Raw genomic sequence first — 18,809 nt, 5'->3', positions numbered from 1 at the left:
TTTGTTCCCAGTCGAACAGCCACACACACACATATATATAATCTACGCGTATATATGTGATTTGCAGTACCTTCTTGGCTAGAAAACACACCTTCTAAAGAGCTTCTCCTCGAGCTCTGGGTAAGGGAAGGGTGAATTTTTGCTGGTGAAATAGAAGCTCAGCCTGGAATTGCTAAGCGACAAAAACAAAAGATGTTCTTCCGAACGGATGGCGTGTGCTATAAACTCTGCAGTGGTGCCATCCTGACATTCAGCAGCACGGAGAAAGAAGCACAAACTTTGAGGATGGGGGGGAGAAAAAGCAACACAGAAGAGTTGTACCCCCCCAAATCACTAAAAGCCCTACTCCAAAAGGATTTAAACATACAGCAGACCCCTATTTGAAGCAGCAACCAAGGAAACCAAAGGCAAAGCTGGAATTTTGCAGATGAGGGCATGACTGCAAAACCACAGTCTGCAGGAAACTTCCTCCTCTAACTTCAGGCAGGAGGACACAGGGAGAGCTGTTTACAAATACACTTGCCCAGATGGCCAAAAGCTGACACTGAAATGCATTTGGGGTCTGCGAGGAAGAGCTTGATGCACTGCACTGAGGTGGGCACAAAGACTGGGGAACATTTGTATTTCTTCTTCTTGCCAATATTTGGAGACATTCGCTGAGTCAGTAGCAAGGGTTACTGTACTACATATTGTGTATTTTCAGTTATATTTTTATATGTAATATACAATAATATGCATGTTTTCTATGTGTGTACATGAATGATGCCCCCAGGTGTCTCGTGTAGGGTCCCTCAAGGGTCCACCAAGTACCTATAAAAAAAGCAAGGAGCCCATGAAGCCCCATAATGAGCCAGGACTGCCCAGGGGACCACGCACTGCTGCTCTAATGGGCTCTGCCCCTCAGGTCACGGTCCTGCTGCCTGCTCCCTTCCCAATCAATAACATGCTCCTTCAGCCTTTGCTCCCCCAGCACCAGAAATACGCTGTGATTAATACTTTGGGGCACTTTCTGGCCCTATACATGTTGGGAACAGCATGCAATGAGCAGATCCTCACCTTCTCAGGGAAGGGATCAATACCTCCCTGCTCGTCTTGTTTTCATTGTAATGCCTTGTAAGAGGTTCCACAACAGGAATAATTACAAACTGGTTATGAAAATAACTCCCCTCCTATGGAGCAGAGAGGTCCTAAGGGTTCAATTATGTGACAAGAGAAAACAATCAAGAGATACCCTGCGTTCAGCCTTGCTTCTAAAAAATGGTTTGCCTTTGTTGTTCTTATCTAACTGTAACGGCTTAGGTAACCAGCCTTAATTGGGAGCCAGCTGTGCCTGCAGGATGCACACATCCTGGCATCTTAGAATCATGGCATTGTAGAACCATGGAATCATAGAACCATGGAATCGAGGAACCATTGGAATCATGGAACCATGGCACAGAATCTTAGAATCATGAAGGTTGGGAGAGACCCCTATGGTCACCAGGTCCAACAGCTGACCCATCACCACCATGCCCGTTAAAGCACAGAATCACAGAATCATTAAAGTTGGAAGAGATCTCTCAGATCATCTTGTCCAACCATCAACCCATCACCACCATCCCTAAATAGAACTATAGAATCATTGAGGTTGGAAAATGCCTTCAAGATCCCCAAGTCCAACCCCAATCCATCCCTACTACATCCACTAAAACATGTCCCAAAGTGTCACTTTTCCATGTTTCTTGAAGACAAGATGAGGGCAGAGTTTGGGATGGAAGAAGTCCTGGAGGATGCTGATAAAGCAACGCAGGGAACACAGGGACCCAGGGCTCCCAGGAGGAGGTGGCACTGGGCTGGAGTGGCCCGGGATGAGATTGCATCGCATAGGTTGGAAAAGACTCTCATGATCATCCTAACGCCTCTGGCATCGCCAGGAGAATCCATCAAGTGCCCAGGGGCAAAGTGTGTCCTGCTTTCCACACCTAGAGGCTTGTGGTGCTTTTAGAGCATGTTAATCCCAGTGTGCTTCTTACCCCACAGCATTTGCCCCAGGAATATGTGAAAAAACATGGGTTTGAGATTAAGGTTAATGAAACATAGAGTCGGAGATAAACTTGTGTGGCCACCTCTAATCCTCTTCCAGCCTGGAAAGTAGGAGAAATGCTTCTCCAGCTAAGTCGGAGGGAAGGTAAGAAACTTGTTAATGCTGATGTTGTTTCTAAGGTCCCTAGCTGCAAGCACAGATAATTTTCATGGTGCCTCCAGAACACTGGGTATGACCACAGGAATAATCCCATTAACACATACAGAAACCCACTGCATGTATGGTGTCCTTCAACAGACACAGGACAGGTCCCAGATGGTCTGCACCAAGGAATATGATGACCTCTGTCCCCCTGGCACATCTCATAGCGGACAGTGAGCTGCAGAGAGCAGCCAGCTCTGGTGTGCAGCAACATTAGGATCCACCAGTGCCCATCCCTCACAGTGTCCAAGGACAGGTTGGATGGGGCTTTGGGCAGCCTGGTCTATGGGAGGTGTCCCTATGGCAGAGGTTGGGGCTGGGTGGGCTTTAAGGTCCCTTCCAACCCAAATCACACCATGATTCCCTATCTTTGTACCCATCCATCATCATTAGGATGCAAAGAACCAGACCCAGCCTATTAGAAATTATTTTAAAAAGAAGATACGTGTGCCAGTGCTCATCCCTACCCTGCCAACAGCAGCAGATTGATCAAAATTATACACCATGGGCAGGGCAATTCGTTAAAATCACTGCATTACAGAGGAGTGCTGCCTGAGACCGCTGAAGGAGGCAGGGAGGCATGTGCAGAAAGGGACAAAAACTCAGGGAATACAGAAATCCTTAACCCTTGGGGATCACAATCTAATCATGTTCTAAGGATTCAAATACACACACATGCTTAATCTTTTCCTCCATACACACCAAAAAAGAAAATCCAAAATACTGACCATTTTCTGCACTGCCGAGGGCTGCATCTCCAGCAGGCAATCTCAAACGTAAAAGGCAGTGCATTAAGTGGGAAATGTCCTGACCAACTCCTGTCCTCTACCTTAAACAGCAAGAAGACAAAAGACTACTTCTTCCCCAAAGGCAACGCAGATGCTTGGGGCAGAGCAGGGAATGATTAATGCAGGGAGATTTTGGGGAGCCTCTGCAGGTTGGGTGCACTTCTTCAGCTCTCACCTATGCTTGTTTTTCCCTTTACAGTTGGTGATGAGCCCAAATGGATGAGAAAGGAGCACATCACCTGGACCATGGCTTGCTGAGAAGGTCAGCTACACCCACATTTATCATACAATTGGCTTCCGGCTCTCCTTGTCCCTGCATGTCACGAGCAGCAAGGGCCATGCAAAATCCTGAAACCCACATTCAAACAAATTGCATAGCTAATGAGAGTATCAATATAATGAGCTCCATGAGCAAGCCCTCTGCGAGTCCCCCACCAGCTTCGTGCCCTGTCTGGGAGCACTGCTGGTGGCTGACAACAAGGAGCACAGCTCTCTTGCAGCCTGCTCTGCCCGGTGGGCATTAATTTGCTCCAACCCAAAGCCATTCATCAGCATAGGGAGTGGAGGGAAAGGGGGGATCCTCCCTGGGAATCTCCCACAGCTCCTGGCTGTGGTGTTGGGCACTCTGTTCTGGGCAGCCCAGCTGGGGCAGGAGTGGATCAGAGAGACCCCAGGTGCCTCCAGCCCCAACCAGGCTGGGGTTTGGGATCTCCAGACTTAGATCTCATGGCATGCCAGCAGCACCTGAGCATTATATTTATATAACAAAATCAAAAACTTGAAGCCCAGTCCATATTGACAGCGATGCATTTACAATGTATGATGATGCTGGAGAACAGCACAGTGCAAACCCTGCACACAATGGGCCAGTTGGGTTTGTGGCTGTCCCCTGGGTTTGCTGTGCCACCAAATGTGACAGCTCTCAGTCTCTGGAAATGGTGTGATGTCAGTGATTCACCAAACACATAAAACAGCGCTCTCAGCTGATATGCCACAAAATAAAGGTGGGTGATGAGATTGTACCCAATCTATGGGGAAAACCACAATCTTGTTCCAGGCAAGGAACTCACCACAGAGGCACAAAAAGGTGTTTGGGAAGGAAGGAGCACCTCGGAATGAAACAAAGCAGGGAGCAGCTCAGCACTGTGGGAGAGGCAGCCCCCTTCCACACTGCAAGTCCTGGAGAGTTTAGGGAGGGAAAGCACCTTTTGTTTGCAAAGGGCTGATTTTGGCACCGACTGATCAAACCCCAGGTACAGAGGGGAGGGATGATGAGCAGCAGCTGCTAAAGCAGAGGAAGGAAAACACAGACCAACGTGCTATTTCCCCCATCTCTGCACGCAGCAGAACTCCCCAGAATTTGATATTCCCCCTGCTCAGCCGCAGGCACTGGCAGAGCAGGTCCTGCAACATTTCCCCAAGTTGTGCAAGATGGCTCAAGGCTTGGGTCCGCTGGCAGAGCTGTTCATACCTGAGCTGAGAAGTGGGGACACAGGCTGCAATGCATCCATGGCTCCAGAGCTTGCAAACAAGGGCTTTGGGCCACGCTTTCAGACCTAGAGGACTGTCTATTGGTGGGGACACTGTGGAGGAAGGTGCTATGCTCGGTCCCGTGGCCTTGGCAGTGTTCCACCATGCTTCCCATATTATAAACAGATGTTCCAAAAAGTGCCCTTTGTAATCACTCAGTCAAAACAATCAAGGGTTGAAAGCCACTTTCCCCAAACTTGGTTTCACGTTGCAGAGATTAGTACAGCTGCACCCACAGGAGCAAAAAAAGACACCCCATCACATGGGGATGGAAATAGGCAATCGTGGGTGAAAACTGCTCCGGGGGGCAAGGAGAGGAGCTCTCTTTAATGCAGTGACAAGTGCCTGAGTTGCTCAGTGGGGCTTGGCTTGCCCAGGAACCCTGCTCCCAAAATCATGCAGGGCACAGGACCCACCAACACTCCCAGAGCACCTCGGGGATGCAGCTCAGGGCATGGTTCAGCCTCACGGGGACAAAACTGGAGCTGAAAGCAGCTGGGACAACATTACCCATGGCCAAGGATCCCGTGGGCACCTTCAGCACCAAGCAGAGCTGTTCCATCTTCATCCCATGGAGCTGGGAGGTGTGCAGACTCTACTGCCTTGGGGGTGCATTGGCTGCTAACTCCCAGGGATTAGGAAGAAACAATTCCAGAGTCAAGCACGAATTTGCTTTTGCTCATCTGCAGTGCTTGAGGGCTCCACTAATACAAGCTTTCCTGAGCAAACAGAGATTCTAGAACTTGCTTTTGAAGGCTGGAAGTTAAAAGACACCTCACAAAGTCTGCAAGGAAATGGTTACTGTTGGCAGAGCTATGAGCACAGAACGGCGAGAAATGCTCCTCTTGTTTGAGGGCTTCTGTGCAGATTGCTGCAATCATTTTCCAGCTATTGCTTTCATGTTATAGTCCAAAAATATCACGTTTCTTGGGAGCCTCAGAAACTGAAACCAAAAGCGAGGTGGTACACAAAGCCATGCTAAAACCTAAACGTGCTCTTAAGAGCTTTTCTATTTCCAAGTGCTTACCATTCTATACAAAAAGAAAAGATGATGTCTTTTTCCAAAATACCTCCATGGCTCCCAAGGAGTCACTGCACCATTAAAACTTCACAACTTAACCAAATGTTATGAGTGTATATGAATGTCTACGATGCTCCCAAATGGCACATCCTCAGATACTGCACCAACATCATTCCTCCTGTGCCTGAGACAGTGAGAAATCCTACCAAAGGAATTAGACTAAGCTCACAAACGCTTAAAATTAGCTCAGCTAAGGTCTGTTTCCAGACACATTAAAGAACTTTTTTGTTTTTGACACATTTATATTGCAATTTAATAAGTTTGGGTTTTGCACAGCCTAAGCTTGATCCTGCAAACAGCTCCGTGTAGAGAAATTTTAGCACTCCTGGGCTGCCCCAACGAGAGTCCCAGCATGAGCAGCTTATTGTGCAACAAGCAAAGGCTCAGGGGACTCTGGGATTCACACGTGAGCAGACACGAGATGCATTTTCACCTCATATCCACCAAAGGAAGATGAACACCAAAGCAGAGCACCCTGCATTCTCCCTCCTAGGAACTCCTAGGGAGCAGCTTCCAATCCCCTTCAATGCACTATCATATGATATCATAGAATGGCCTGGGTTGAAAAGGACCACAATGATCATCTAGTTTCAACCCCCTGCTATGTGCAGGGTCACCAACCACCAGATGATGGTGGTTGCCCCGTCCATCCCTGGAGGTGTTCAAGGCCAGGTTGGATGGGGCCCTGGGCAGCCTGGGCTGGAATTAAATGTGGAGGTTGGTGGCCCTGCGTGTGGCAGGGGGTTGGAGCTTCATGATCCTTGATGTCCCGGGCCATTCTGTGATTCTGTGTGATTCTGTGATTCAGACCAGGCTGCCCAGAGCCCAGCCCACACTTAACAACTATCCACACCCAAAGGCAGCCAGGAAGCATCGTCTTCACACTGACTTCACACTGTAACCACACGACCCAGCCACCCCAGGAACAACCATGGGACTGCTGAAGCTTGCAACCCCAGGTGGCATCAAAGTGGCCAGCAAACTGTCATCCCAGCCCATCCCACCATGCTCAATGTGTCCCTAAGTGCCACATCCCCGTGGTTCTGGAACCCCTCCAGGGATGGTGATCCCACCACCTCCCCGGGCAGCTGTGCCACTGCATCACTGCTCTTTATGAGAAGAAATGTTTCCAAGTATCCGACCTGTCCCTGCAGCAGGGTGGCTCTCAGTGTTTGCTGCTTTGGCTCTGGAACAGCTCAGGAGGGATGGATGCAGGAGTGTAATTAGCTAAAGGATGCTTTTCCACAGCTGGAGTGGAGACCTGAATAAGCAGCCAGGCTGGCTTTCAGCATATAATTAGCAGGCTGTTTAATTTGTGTGTCAGGTGTCAGGGTGCTGAGGAACATAGAGCAGCCCTGGATTGCATTTACAGAGGGAAAAGGATTCGCATGTTAGATGAGCGGGGCAGAGAGAAACAGCAAACCCCTCAGGTGGTTACTGAAATGCCTACTGCAGAGCAGAGAGGAAGAGACCGAACTCTGTCTCCTTAAGAAAGGAAGGAAGACTTAAAAGCTAACGTAGAATACCAAGAAATGTTGCCTGCTCCCACTTTTGGAAGAGACACAACCCCACATCGAGGAGGTCTCACTGCATCAGCACCCCAGCAAAAGCCCTGTAACCCTGGGGGCATGGAATCCAGGCAGAGACCAGAGGTTACAGGGTTAAACTTAACTGTATGGCCTGATCCAGCTGTGGGGTTTTTTTTTCCTGCAATGTGCTTTCAACTGGATAATTCACATGCAAGGTAACTTTTTTTGTCTTCAAGAAGCCCACAGCCCGAGAACTCAAGCATCTGCCTTCCTTCCTTCTGTGCTTCTGCAAACAGCCTGGATGTAAACGAGCTGGATGAGAAATGTGCATGAGATGGTTTCCATACTTGGTAATCACAGCACAATTACACCGGTGGCAGAGATTTGGCATTTTCTCTTTCAAATGTGAGAAATCAGAGTTGATGGTGTGCTTTGTAACCCTACTGCAAAGACTACCCAGAAGCTAAAGGTAACCCTGCTGGTCAGACATCCCAGACATCCCAGACAGTTTCCCTTTGCAACCTAATGTGCACATCCCATTCCTCACAGAGCTTTGGCAGGCACAGGGCTGAAGCCCAGCACTCCTCACAAGGGCCCTGGATGGGCTCAGCTCAGCAAAGACATCTTCCCCACCAATGCTCAGTGTTGAGAAAGGCTGCGTTCTGCCTTGTTTTCCTGCTGAATACCTCACATGACTGCGAAGATTTGGATGCTAAGTTCACAGGATGACCTGCTGCTCCACATCCCATCCCAAAAGGACGGCTGAGGCAGAGCCACTCGTAGGGTCAGGATCTCCATTTCATGGGAAAAGATGCAAAAACAGAAGCAAAGGACAGTGAAAACGGACATAGCAGGACACAGCATCACCACTTGGTGATCAGTCTCCTTAGAAATGCAAACTATGCAACTGTTGCATTCATTAAATGTGGAGGCTGGCAGCCCTGCATGCAACAGGGAGGCTGGAGCTTGATGGTCCTTGAGGTCCCTTCCAACCCTTCCAACCCATTCTGTGATTCTATTGTGATCTAATAAGACTGATGAAAAGTTGGAAAAGCGTTCCAGAAAGCAGAAGGAACATGGAAAAAAGATAAATTCAGTGTAGGAAAAGACAAATGAAAGGGATCTGTGCTGTGCCTGCAGTAGCTCACACGGAGTGCAGAGACAGTGGGGTTGGATGCCAAGGGAACACGTGGGTGCAGGAGGACAAGAGGCTTAATTCTGCAGGACTGGAATTCCTTAGCAGGGAATTAACACTCAACAACATTTCTTCTAAGAAGGAAGTTGCAAGTTGAAGCCAACATACCTGTGTATACTTAATTCTTTGCTTATGTAAGAGTCTGTAACATTATAAGCAAATTTTGTGGCCTTTGCATGTTTCCTCTTTCCATTGCAAATCCCAAGCTTGAGGGACAGTGTGGAAGGGACATCAGCTGGAGCCCCAAGGACCGGTGTTGGCCAACCTGTAAGCTCCACAGTTATCTCCCAGCTGGACTCCTGCCCTGCTGCTGTCATAGGAACACACTGTAGGAGACGTTTCTCTCTACCTAAGAATGGAGAAAACTCATACAAAATGCCCTCCAGCATTATTTCTGCAGCAATTAATGCAGAGATGGCACAAAGAAACACAGGCTGCTTCCTAGCAGAGGCTCAGTTTTATCCTCATCCTTCTCCCAGGTGAGGAAATCCCCTTGAGGTCACCACAATTCAGTGGAAAAGGAAAGGAGAATGCTTATATCATAGCCACATCCCTCCCAGCTGCAATTTTGAATTTTCTCCAGCATGAGGAAGTTGTCAGGAAAGCTATTGGTAAGCAAAAAAAAAAACCCATAAACTCAGCTTTCTGGAGGCTTGAAAATGTAAGGAAGAGCCAGGTGAGCAGAAGAGAGGCAACGTGAGCAGAGCCAGGCAGGAGAAGGGCTGTGCATCAGTTGTGCGCTCTGTGCCAGCGTCACCCCACTAACTAAGCCCTGTCTGCTCTGAGCACCTCAGCCTCATCCCAAACCAGAAGATTACTCCAAAAATATCCTGGATGACTTGCAGGATCCAAACCCAGCAGAACAACTGCAGCAGCCGGACGGATGGGCAGCAAAGCTATCCAAAGCCAATGGCAACCGTGTGGATGCTCGTGGCAGAAGCACAACCTAACATGGGGTGATTTCCAGCAGGGCTGGGAAATTGCTAAATTGGAGCCTGCCTTGTGCCAAAGCCAGACCCAGCAGCTGGCTGCAGCCAGCACTGGGTTAAAGGCAGTTTTGTGTCCTGCCTTTATGATATAATAACTTGGCACTGCTGCAGCGGCAAGCCTGAGAATCAATTACATTTCTGTTCAGTACATCCTGAAATATCAGAAGCTCGTGTCCCAATTAAATATTCAGGCAAAACCTAAAATTACAGTGGACAGCTAAGTAATGAATTACACATTTCACACTGTAATCAATACCTACAAATGCCAGGTAACAAGCAATGCTGCATGGCAGAGAAAATGTCGAACACATTACTGGCCACTGGAGTTGAGGATGCACAAAGAATTACGAAGCTAGTTTTGAAGAACAGTCCCAAAGGGAAAGAAAAGGGGAAAAGAGCATGAGGGAAAATGGAAGAAAAAGCACTGAGAAATATATGAGTGAAAAGGGGAAGGCATTGGGGAAATGTGGAAAAAACAGGGGAAAACAAGCAAAGAAAGCCACACTCAGGAGCAACCCGGCCCAAACACTTTCAGCCAATGTCCACAGGCAAATCTTATTCCTCCACTGCTATGCTGAAATCACACTGCAAGTACCATGTGATTCCAATTCATTTCCTTTATTTTACTTCTAATTTTATCCTGTTCTCCTCCCTTTCTCATTTTTCCACCACTGTACCTATCACTCTTTTTGAGACCAAATTGTTTTATTTCTTGTGAGAGCAGAGAAGTCTGGCTTGACTCAAACTGGGTTCATTGAGCAAAATCTGTGCATTTGTTTTTATGCAGGTCACACAAGGTCTATGTAGGCTCCTTCTCTGCAGCTGACTACAGAACAGTGATGGAGGCTTCGGGAAGACCTTGGTCTCACTGCTGCTGATCAGCCTTACCTCTGGAGTTGGTCAACTGAAATACTCATACACTGAGCTGTAGGTGTCCCTGTTTGTTGCGGGGGAGTTGGATTATAAGACTTTAAGGGTCTCTTTCAACTCCAATGATTGGCACATCCAAGGAAGGCAAACCCAACGTGTGGTGTCCAGAGTTCCAACAAAGCCAGCACGGACTGGGCAGCCAGTGCCAGCCTCTGGTCCTAGCCTTAGTGGGAAATCCCTACATCCTAATAGGTTTAAAATTATTATTATCACTACTATTCGCAGTATTATTTAGCAGTACATATGCCTCCATGCCTTTGGTAGCCAGACGCTTTCAGCACAAAGCAAATACATGAGTTTGATGGAAGAACATGATCCCAAAGGGGCTGACACTCCAAAGTGAGAAGTCTTCTGAACTGCCAAGTACTATTGCTGATTGATTTAATTTATTTATTTATTCATAAATCCAGTGCTGGATTTCAGCACCGAACCTGATATCGAGATGCAAGGCTCTTTGGAGTGCATCTAACCTCAGTGAGATTCAGAATTCATGTGCAAACCTATAGATGAAAACATTGCACAGAGCACTTCAATAAGCCAAAGAATGACAGAATGATAGAATCACAGAATGGCCTGGGTTGAAAAGGACCTCGAAGATCATCTAGTCTCAAACCCCCTGCCATTGGCAGGGTTGCCAACCACCAGACCAGGCTGTCCATGCAGCAGTTTGCTCACACACCTTTTGTCAGGCTACAGCCAGTTTTAATTTAAGCTGGCTCTTGTCCCAGTTAGTAATTGCTATTTCCAAGCTTTGGGAATCATCAAAGCACTCTGCAATGAGTTACAAGATCATGTGGAAGCTTTCAGAGGCAACAGAATAAGGGGTTTCCATCCATTTGTACACACTGCTAAACAACCCCACAAAACTATAATTGTGTTTAACTGAGACTCAATTGAAAACCAAGAGGAACAGAAAGGTTTCTTATTATGGAGCAACCAGGGGTCCTGCTGTATGAAAAAAATGAAAAATCAGAGACATAAGATAATTACTAACTTTCACGCTGATTACTTTAGTATCTGTCAAAATACTTTAAAATATATTTTGAGCATTTGTTCCTGCTTAAACAGAAATTCAGCACTTCAGCAATTCATTGTTAGCCTGTTCTGAGAGGAGCTTGATGTTTCACACACTAAAGGCTCTTTCCTAAAATCCTAATTTTGCTCTAAATATCCCCTAGCAAGATCCCCATTTTTATCTGGCTATTTTTTAATGACATACCATACCCTAAAACTTGCAACAAAGCAAGCTGAGTTTTGTTTATTCTTCTAAGGCTGTTTCACTGGGATTGCCTGATGAAGTCATAGAATCACAGAGTCATCAAGGTTGGAACACACCTCTAAGTCCATTCACCCACTACCACCAGCACTGCCCATTAAACCATGTCCCTATGGACCACATCTACACGCACACGCAGTCATTTTTTGCATCACCTACCAAGAGATGCATCAACTTCAGCCTTAGAAGAACAGCGGAAGTGAAACCCCTTGATTTAGGGTAAGAAGGAACACACTGCACAAACCAAGCTCCATTTAGATATGAGCATGCCCAGGTCTGTGCAGAGCTCACAGGGAGTCAGCTTCGTGCTCCCATCGCAGCTGCACAAAGCACCTCCTCCTCTCCTTAATCTAAGCATGTTGTCAGCACGGCTAAAGCAAGAGAAATCTGCAAGCATAATTACACCTTGGGACTGCTAACATGACATTCTCTAATAAGTACTCCCCTGAGCATCTGCTGATCTAATAATTGGTGCTAGGAAATAGCGTGTGCTTATCTGCACGGCGATGAAGGTGGTGACAAATGGCAGCAGGAAGGCACCCAGCTGGAGCAGGTACAGGAGAAGCACCAAGAGTTGGTCAAACCTTGGGACATCAGTCACAGCGCAATGCTACCTCTGTTATTTGGCACTTTAGATATCAGCAGAAAGGTATGAAAGCCTTCAAAAATCTGTGGCTGCCATTGTCGTGCAGCCTGTCCATAGAATAAGTAAATAAATAGCATGCCGACCTGATGGGAATTTCAGGAATGGCCATTCTTCCATCACTCAATCAAAATGATGTTTTAATTGAATTTGACAGTGAAAAACATCCTCCAACACAATGGCTGCGGTAAGTAGTCTCCTTTGGGTTTTCTCATCCATTCAAGCCAGGGATGCAGGTACAATTTAAGGTCATCATTGCTTTTATTTCTTGTTAGCTCTGGATCTCACCCTGGCATTTTACCAAAAGCCGCCTGAGTGTGAGCAGAGGGACTCGGGGTGTCTCCAGCCCCAACCACCCTGTGGTTCTGGGTTGGGATCACACCACTGAATACCTCTTTTGAGCACTACTCATTGTGACTCTGCCTCCAAGCACTTGGCTGTGGCTCTTCTGGACACAAGAACGAGGTGATTGTCCCATCAACTGTCCCATAGGTGCCAGGTTTGGCCTTACTTTTGCTGGAGCATCACTGAAGCTCATTCCCCATCGCCATAAGGCAACCCTCAGGATGAGCTAAACCAGCACAGTGCCTTAAGATCTACTAATTAGTCAGTGGGTGTTAATGCTAAGAGGCTTTCTTTGCTGAGTCAAAGAGGGATGGGCTAAAGGAGGAAATTTCCAAGCTTTGGTGGAATGAAGCCCTGTGAAACCCCAGTACAAGTTAATGGTTCCTCAAAGGGCAGCACGGCTTGTGCAAAGTTAGATATTGCAGGAATGCTGCGGCCTTCCAACCACAAACAGAAGGCTGCTACCTCTCAAAAAAAAAAGTACAAGAATTAGGGTAAAAATAGCCAGCATACTCTGACACAATACAAATATATGTGGTTTCTTGATGCATTGTCTTGCCAAAATGGCCACAATTTAGCCCAGACCACACTTCCCTGAGAGCTCAACTGCCTGGTGCCTGCTCTGCCACACACTGGAAAAAAGAGCTCCAAATCATGGGCAGGAGAGAGCTGCATGTTCCCTATTTACAACTAACAATAGAAAACAAACAGTATTTTATAGAAACAGACATTAGAAAAATGTCTTGTGCCTCAGGCCCTGTGGAATGAATACAGAAAAACTTCCCCTTCCATTGTGAGCTAAAGGTGGTCTGCAGCTTTCAGGTTGGTCTTGCTGCAGAGAAGAACAAGGCAGCATCCCATCCCACCACATCCAACCCAACTCATCCCAACCCATCCCAGATGCTCTAGGTCCCTCCACCCACAGTGATGGTGGGAAGAGGCCACCACCATCTTGTGTTCCAATGAGGTCAACCCAAAACTCCAGCTGTTTCGGGAACGTTTCTCTGGACATCGATACCCTATTCTCCTGGAAATGCCTTCCTGTCCTCTGGAGACAGAAACTTGCCCCATTCCTGCAGACAACCAAGGTCAAGCTGGATGGAGCTCTGAGCACTGATGGAGCTGTAGGGTCTCTGTTCACCGCAGGGAGTGGGACCAGATGGCCTTTAAAGGTCCCTTCCAACTCAATTCTATGGTTCTGTAAGTCTTCCAAAACTAGGAGTGCTAATGACACCTCTGAGCAGAAAAACCCTTGTACCCAAATTCTGCTGTCTGCAGTTCTTCCTCACAAGAGAACTGAAGACAAACCCTTCTCCCTCCTCCAGACCATCCTATTTTAGAAGCTGTTTGCTCGAAGCAGGACACAAGGATGATATCGGCTCCCCAGGCCACTTTGAGCAAGACAGTGGTGTTAAGGAAATGGTATGGAGACCATTAAGGAGAAAAAAAAGTGTGTGACAAACCCGGGAGGTTGCTGTGCCTGCCTGGGGGTACAGAGTATGGATACGGCTCAAGTCTCATACTCAGATTCAAATAAAGCTCTGCTATTCTGACGAGGAAAAAGAATACAGACTTAGAACAAAACCAGGAAGAGAATTTAGGCTCCTTGCCTGAGATCAAGTATTATCTGTGGTAAAACAAATTTCTGACCCTAAATTAATGCAATCTAATCTCTAGATAACATCTGATTCCCTATAGGACAGCACGCAGCAATATCCTGCCCTTAAATGCCAGCCTGCTAGGAACAAGAACTGCCACCACGCTCTCAAGCACCACATAGAAGCTCAAAGCACAAAAATGAATCACAGCAGGAAGAAAAACCTTAGCAGCTCAATGCAGCATTAATTACTGCTTCTTGCTCCCAAGAAGTAACCTCAGACACCAAACCATGCTAAGCAGGCTCCACAGGGCTGTATGAAGCTACCAATACTCTGTACCTTTGGAAAGAAATTCAGAGCACCCGTGAGCGAGGCCAAACCTCCAGCTTCAAGTCCAGTCCATGCACAAGTAGCGTTCACCATTGTTTGCAAGAAATTTTGCAGCTCCATAATGAAGTGAAAGCATAAGGCATGCACAACTTGGGCTGTGCTATTTATAATGAGGTCTGCCAGCACTGACAGCACTTTACAGCTCAACAGGAATACTGAAATGCACGTCTGCAGAGCTAACAGTACATCAGCAAGAGAAGCACGTGCGCTTCCTTTCGCCAAACTCCAAGCAAGCACGGTGCCCTCGCCCAGTTCTCCTTGGGTTTTGCATGGCATAGCTTGCAGGGCATCCTGGAGATGGAAACTGAGCGTGACTTCTTCATAAAGGCACTTCCTGACATAAGTGTTGTGCAAAAACAAAAAGTTAAACAAGAGGATTGTTCAGTGCCATAACTGTGATTTTGTAAGGCATTTCCAAGCTCTCTGAGCTACCCAGCTACCAAGTGCACATAAAGGCAATGTGTTTTAGATTAGAGGGGAATGGGCATCACGGATGTGGGTGCTGCTGGGAGACTTACACTGTTCCTCATTCCCACAGGATGCTCCTCATTCCCATAGGATGCTGCTCGGTCCTACAGGATGTTCCACATTTCCACTGGATGCTCCTGAGCCCCACAGGATGCACTTCAACCCTGGCACCATCTACCTGAAACCAGCTGTTACTCAAAGCCCGAGCTGCCAAGTCCTATTCCATCCATAACAACTACAAAGCCACGTTTTTTAAAACTCCATCTACCTACGACAGTTTTTTCTCCACTATCTATCCCCTTCCTGACTGGTCACTCCCATTCAGCTGCATTCACCAAGCAATGCATTGGAGGAACAAAAGGACTTCAAAGGGCCTCCATTTTCTTTCCATAAAGACCTGTCCTTAGAACCCACCCTGAGCCTGGCACCATGTGCCAATACCACTTTGTGTTTTGGGGTGCTGGGGCAGCCTTACAGCAGCAGTTAACCAACACATCATTCCTTTTTGCTTTACCACAGAAAGTCAGATCTGCTTTTCCATTATGTAATTCCTACATACACTCTCCTTTAGGCTTTTCTCCTTGAAGCGAGCTGCAGAGAGCTCCTGTAACATTAGCTCTGCAACAAAGGCATCTGCAGGAGGAAGCCTGCAAAACTCAAAGTTCAGGAGGACCCAGTGGGAGATGCTCCAAAATAAAAAGCTGTTAATTTGTTGGCAGGGAAAATCAGACAGGGTTTCATTTTGTACCCACATTTCCTATACATTGCCTCTGGAATAAACACAAACATTCCGAGCTGCTTTGTTTCACCTCTCACAAACCATATCCTTGCTACAAGGAACTGCAGAAAAATTATGCACCAGGTACCTACTATCTTGTGCCCTAGATACAGAGGGTGTGTTAAAAAAAGAAAGAGTGGTGATCAATTATATTTAAATGGGGAGGGAAAGGGCAATCTCATGCTGCTGAAATGGGTGTGAGCTCATCTTGGTAAAGGGAAAATGGAGTCTTCTGTAAGGAGCATGTGGACGCAACGGCACAGAGGAATGGGGAAACCAGGAGGGGTCAGGGAGCTCAGCTCCCCCGTGGAGTAATGTGAGGAGAAACTAATTAAAAAGCACAGGCCATGGGGAGCTCCAGGAGGCAAGGGCTGCAGAAACAAGACCACAACGCTGCTATTAAATCACAGATATTAATAGTGGCTCTGCTAAAATGGAGGGCACTGATGACTTTGCTCCCTCCGTTCAGCTGGTGGCATCTCGTGAGCAAAGGCATCATGTCTGCAACCGGTTTGAGGTGTGGGTGGAAAGCACAAACCTGCTCCTTGCCAGCAAGCTGGGCTCCCCTGGAACCCAAATACCCCTGGAGGGCCGTGCTGTGCTGCACCCTGCTCAGCTGTACCTACAGAACCTGCCTTTGGCCACCAAGGACTGCGCCGGTGGCAATAGGTGACATTGCCATGCCTCGAGGCCACATGCAATGCAACAAACCACACGTTAGAGAGGCGAAATGACATTAAAATCCTTTTCCAACCCTACTCGGCAGCCCTTAAAACAAAGCATTTCCATAGCACAAAAACAGGCAAGCGCCTGAGAAAAGACAGCATAAAAGCTGGGCTGCTCCACATCACGCTTGCCAAAAGTAGGACATCTTTTGAAAGGCGTAGGATTGCACAAAGGTGACAAAGGGCTGCGAGCTATAAGTAACCCCGTGTCACTGCTGCTGAATTCTCCCCTAAAATACTTCACTGTAACAGAGCTCCAGAGACACTGCTTCCTGCTTTGTCCAACCAATCAGTAATCATCGCTAATGAATTAAGCAGCTCCCAAAAGTGCAGGAATGCAAGCAGAAGTCCCAATTTTTTTAAAGACAATTTCAGCTGGGGGAAAAAAAAAAAAATAGGAGGAAAAACCTACCTGGCTACAAACTCCCAGCCCAGCACCACGGGCATTTGGTAGAACATAAAGCATCTTACAGCACAGACTGCAAAAAACTGAAGGCCAGGTTACGTAACAAAACTTGTGCACATGATAACAAACATATCCTCTGTGTAACTGTGAAGTCAGCGTTGCAAATACATTTCTGCAACAAAGTGCTGAGGTCACCAGCACCATTTTTGGAGAAGGGAAGATGAAACTTGCTGGGGAAAAAAAAGAAAAAAAAAAGAAAAAAAAAAAGTATCTGGTATTCACTAAGCCATTAAAGAAAGGGCAAAAGTGATCAGCTCACAAGGATCCGTGAATGCACATGGGGCTGAGTTTCAGGACCCAAGTGCACGCAATGCCTACAGCTGCTCCAACTACACCATCAATACAAGGGCTCCAGCACTTCAGCATGAAGTTGACCCTAGTGCAAGGATGCACCACAAGGATGCAGCTTGTTTTCTACTGATGCCATCGCACTGTTACATAAGGAATAGTTTTCTTTCCCTTCCATTATTAAAGCCTGAGCAAACAAAGCCACACAAAAGCTCAGGCGCAGCACGGTGCTATGGGGGCTGCAGGACTGGGGCTGCCACACCTGGGTGAATGAGGATGGATGCACAGAATCATAGCAACTGTTTGAGTTGGAAGGGACCCTCAAAGGCAGTCTGTCCCATTGCCTGCACTGGACAGGGACACCCACAGCTCCATCAGTGCTCAGAGCCCATCCAGCCTGACTGTGGCTGTCTGCAGGGACATCCACCACCTCTCTAGGCAACTCATTTCCTTAATTCTGTCAATATTCCACACACTGGGGGGGGCTCTCTTTGAAAGATACACAAGTCAGTGTATTTGATGAAGTCATGCAGATTGGAGGAGGGAAGCATCCAACGTATTTTCCAGAAATGCTGCACTACCAAAATACAAAATAAGAGTAATTTCACTGGTCTCAATTCCTATCTTTGTGTCACAGCTATCACTTCCTCTGCTGACTTATCCAAAAAACAGCAAAGAATTAGGCAGCTGTGTGTATTCTTTATTTCCATCCTGCTGGCAGCTTTGGGGTGGGAACACCTAGCAGTGTTAGAAGGAAGCTCCCATGATATCTGCAGGACAAGCAGCTGAGGTGGGTGCCCCTCGTGCGCCTCCCAGCAGAAGTTCCACCAGCTGCCAGGAGATATTTATCAGGCTGCTAATGAGTTAATTAAATTTTTAACAAGATTTCAGTACTTACTGAAATTATTTACCCCATGTTGCATAGTCACAGCGCTGACAATAGGTGATAAGTGGTACACACTGAGTGAGTTTTATTCTTTTTCATGACTGTCTACTTGTCTGTGAATGCTCTCATCATTGCTAACAGCTGTAAAATTTATCTGTCCTTCATATTTAACATGCAAAATAGCTGCTGGATTGCTTCTACCCTGTCATTCATCCATTATTACCCCATCATTTGCACAGACCACCGCAGCATCCAAAACCGAGACCCAGCGCATCGACAAGAGCAGGGTGGGAAAGGTCTGAAGGAAAGAACAAGCAAACAGCATCTAATTGTAATGAAGCACAGGGATATGATAGGATTAGCATTGTGTTTTGCAGCACTGCCATTCTCCATGGCACGTTCATAAATAATGTGCTTACATGAACTAGAGAAGCTCCCTCCCCATTCCTCCATCAGCCAGGAGACCGCTGCGCAGCTGTATTTCCATCTAAAGATAGATGGGGTCTGGAGAAATCTAGAGCAAAGGGAGCCCATTTGTGACATTATCCTATTATATTTAAGAAAAAATGCTCCAGCTGTATCTGTACATCATCACTCTGACATGTGCTTGGTCTCTAATTACTTGTTTTTATGAATTAAAGACACAGGAGAGAGGGATGAAAGATGAGATCACAGGATGT

General features: G+C 46.9%; 1 protein-coding gene across 5 annotated transcripts in view; it reads right to left on the bottom strand.

Moving 5' to 3' along the window:
• NCOA1 (nuclear receptor coactivator 1) overlaps positions 1-18,809 on the bottom strand; it is a 155,951-nt gene that overhangs the window by 81,997 nt on the left and 55,145 nt on the right. The window lies entirely within an intron of this gene.

This window comes from Tympanuchus pallidicinctus, unplaced genomic scaffold (assembly GCF_026119805.1).
Source record: "Tympanuchus pallidicinctus isolate F22 unplaced genomic scaffold, pur_lepc_1.0 scaffold1, whole genome shotgun sequence".
Classification (NCBI taxonomy): domain Eukaryota; kingdom Metazoa; phylum Chordata; class Aves; order Galliformes; family Phasianidae; genus Tympanuchus; species Tympanuchus pallidicinctus.
The sequence above is the reverse complement of the archived record's forward strand: the minus strand, read 5'-3'. Positions and strand labels throughout refer to the sequence as shown.